The sequence below is a fragment of the Eutrigla gurnardus genome, assembly GCF_963514095.1.
Source record: "Eutrigla gurnardus genome assembly, chromosome: 2".
NCBI lineage: Eukaryota > Metazoa > Chordata > Actinopteri > Perciformes > Triglidae > Eutrigla > Eutrigla gurnardus.
Genome location: NC_139916.1, coordinates 12,690,168 through 12,694,004, shown reverse-complemented (window position 1 = coordinate 12,694,004; position 3,837 = coordinate 12,690,168). Strand labels below are relative to the sequence as shown.

The 3,837-nt window shown below is 33.7% G+C and overlaps 1 long non-coding RNA gene across 1 annotated transcript; it reads left to right on the top strand.

Annotated features, from left to right (window-relative positions):
• Positions 1-238: 238 nt before the first annotated feature.
• LOC311025263 lies at positions 239-1,325 on the top strand. The gene is made up of 4 exons (XR_014598367.1): positions 239-336; positions 473-590; positions 670-746; positions 1,266-1,325. It is a non-coding gene; the product is annotated as an uncharacterized lncRNA (long non-coding RNA).
• The last annotated feature ends 2,512 nt before the right edge of the window (positions 1,326-3,837 follow it).

Sequence of the window (3,837 nt, the reverse complement as noted above, 5' to 3'; positions counted from 1 at the left end):
TCTGTCATGCACTTCTGGTTGGGACCAATATTTCAGGACATGCTTTGACAGAATGGTGTTGTACTGTCCAGTAGTTAGAGGCTTGCAGAATCATAGGGTCTTCTGTCAACAACTTATTAAGACACTTAATGTTATTTTTTCTCATATACGCATTATATGTGTATGTATGTGCTTGTAGAGCATTGATATTTTCATAAATTTCTTTCAAATAGTGAGTACTTCAAAATGAGGAGGATCTGCCACAGCAAGACTGATTGGGATCAAAAATGGAAAGGAGGTGTAATGCAACACCCAGTGCAGCAAGATGGGAATAGCTGTGGGGTACTCGTAATCATGGTAAGATTATTATTTCTTGAAATAACCTTTTCAAATTATCTGCATCAATTCAGCATTTTGGGTTTAAGTATATTTTGCAGCTTTTTCAATTTGAACTTTGATAGTTTTCCATACTACATCACATGTCATTATTTAGATGGCAAATGCAATGATGGAGGCCTTTCCCAAAATACCAAACATGACATTTGGTACAACAAAAAAAGAGATGGCACATCAGCGTAAACGCTTGGCGCTGCAAATACTTGAAGCCTCAGGTGAGTAAGAACTTTTCATAGTTATATTGTGATATTGTACTGTAGTAATCAAGATCTAAAATATATATTTTTATGTTAGTGTTTGACATGGATAACAACTGTGCCATGTGTTCAACAAAAAAACCACCGGGTCCAGGGCCTGCCTTCACTAACTGAGTAAGTTATAATTTTATTCTTGTCATTGTTTGTTTGTGCATTCGTAAATTGTTTTTGAGAGACAATAAGGAAAACATGAAACGAGGGCAGAGAGATGGGAAATAACGTGCAACAGAAAGTAGCTCCTTGATATTATCAGCAGCATGCCACTCAGTACCTTCTTCATTTGGCATATGCCCTTAGTGCCTTGGCAGGTTAATATCAATTACAACCGTTACAGTTTGGTCTTGAGTACATTTTCATCAATCAGTCCCAAGTTGATGAATCATCTTGTGACAAAATTCTTATTCAATAATGCACAACAGTTTGTATGTTATGCTCTCTTTGTTTTCTTCAATTGTATGCTGATTATTACATTATGAGCTTTTCTTACAATTAAATTATTACAGAACATGCAGTTTATATTAGGAGTTGATACTTTATGAAAACAGCAATCGAACGTTTTAAAAGTGTATTAACACTCTAAAAACTGTATAAAACTGGCTTTTGTGGTGAAACTTCTAATTTGGTCTTTTTCAGATTCAGTGTGACAGCTGTTCCCGTTGGTTTCACGTCCAGTGCCTGCAGATGGACCCAGCGCAAGTTACAGATATGAGTACTACAGAGTGGAATTGCTGTCTGTGTCTGTAATGAATCAATAAACAGTGTGTACAACCTATTTTTTCCCCCTATGATTTTTTTCTGTGTATGCACATGGAGTGGTGGCCTTATTTTTTACTTTATAACACTGCAGGGAACTATTGTTTTTATTTATTTGTTTGTTCATTTGTTCACTATATAATAATGCTTCTGACAGCCCCCTGCACCTTTTGTGTCAAATTCTTGTTGAGAAATTCTGTGAATTAAACGTGTTTTAAGGAATTTCAACAAGATTTTATGTGAACAGTTTGTGATAATTAAATTTGACACATTCAGTTTTATTCTGGAATTATTGGAATGTATACAAACTATTCATCAATGTGAATGTAGGACATTTAATTTGTAATTTCTCTTAATTGGTACAGTAAGAATGCTTGATTTTCAGTATGTGTGTAGTCAGAGATGTCCTCAACTCAAATCAATCAGTGTCATTCTGGAATTATTGAGAAAAGTATTTTTTATAGCACCTCAAATATTCATACCTCTACCTATTATTCGTTAAATGTAGGACTTTTACTTTGTAATTTCTCTTAATTGGTACAGTAAAAATGCTTGATTTTTGGTATGTATGTAGTCAGAGATGTCCTCAACTCAAATCAATCAGTATCATTCTGGAATTATTGAGCAAAATCTTTTTACAGTAGCTCAAATGTGGTCAAATATGCAATCTGCATGTATAAATATGGGAATTTTATACTTGAATTTCTCCACATTGGTTCGGTAAAAATGCTTCATATTAAACATACTTGTAGTCAATTATGTGTAGAAGTCAAATTTACCACCCATAGCCAGGAATTATTGAGCAAAGTCTTTTTACAGTAGCTCAAATATGGGCAAAGATGCAATCTCCAGGTATAAATATGGGCCTTTGTTGTTGAATTTCTCCACATTGGTACAGTAGAAATGCTTAATATTAAACATACTTGTAGTCAATTATGTGTAGAAGTCAAATATACCACCCATAGCCAGGAATTATTGAGAAAATTGTTTTTACAGTAGCTCAAATATGGGCAAATATGCAATTCTCCAGGTATAAATAAGGGACTTTTATACTTGAATTTCTCCACATTGCTACAGTAAAAATGCTTGATTTAAAGTATAGTTGTAGTCCTCTATGTGTAGAAGTCAAATATACCACCCATAGCCAGGAATTATTGAGCAAACTGTTTTTACAGTAGCTCAAATATGGGCAAAGATGCTATCTCAGGTATAAATATGGGACATTTACACTTGAATTTCTCCACATTGGTACAGTAAAAATGCTTAATATTAAACATACTTGTAGTCAATTATGTGTAGAAGTCAAATATACCACCCATAGCCAGGAATTATTGAGAAAATTGTTTTTACAGAAGCTCAAATATGGGCAAATATGCAATTCTCCAGGTATAAATATGGGACTTTGTTGTTGAATTTCTCCACATTGCTACAGTAAAAATGCTTGATTTAAAGTATAGTTGTAGTCCTCTATGTGTAGAAGTCAAATATACCACCCATAGCCAGGAATTATTGAGAAAATTGTTTTTACAGAAGCTCAAATATGGGCAAATATGCAATTCTCCAGGTATAAATAAGGGACTTTTATACTTGAATTTCTCCACATTGCTACAGTAAAAATGCTTGATTTAAAGTATAGTTGTAGTCCTCTATGTGTAGAAGTCAAATATACCACCCATAGCCAGGAATTATTGAGCAAAATCTTTTTACAGTAGCTCAAATATGGTCAAAGATGCTATCTCAGGTATAAATATGGGACATTTACACTTGAATTTCTCCACATTGGTACAGTAAAAATGCTTCATATTAAACATACTTGTAGTCAATTATGTGTAGAAGTCAAATTTACCACCCATAGCCAGGAATTATTGAGCAAAATCGTTTTACAGTAGCTCAAATATGGGCAAAGATGCAATCTCCAGGTATAAATATGGGACTTTGTTGTTGAATTTCTCCACATTGCTACAGTAAAAATGCTTGATTTAAAGTATAGTTGTAGTCCTCTATGTGTAGAAGTCAAATATACCACCCATAGCCAGGAATTATTGAGCAAAATGTTTTTACAGTAGCTCAAATGTGGTCAAATATGCAATCTGCATGTATAAATATGGGAATTTTATACTTGAATTTCTCCACATTGGTACAGTAGAAATGCTTAATATTAAACATACTTGTAGTCAATTATGTGTAGAAGTCAATTTACCACCCATAGCCAGGAATTATTGAGCAAAGTGTTTTTACAGTAGCTCAAATATGGGCAAATATGCAATTCTCCAGGTATAAATAAGGGACTTTTATACTTGAATTTCTCCACATTGCTACAGTAAAAATGCTTGATTTAAAGTATAGTTGTAGTCCTCTATGTGTAGAAGTCAAATATACCACCCATAGCCAGGAATTATTGAGCAAAATCTTTTTACAGTAGCTCAAATATGGTCAAAGATGCTATCTCAGG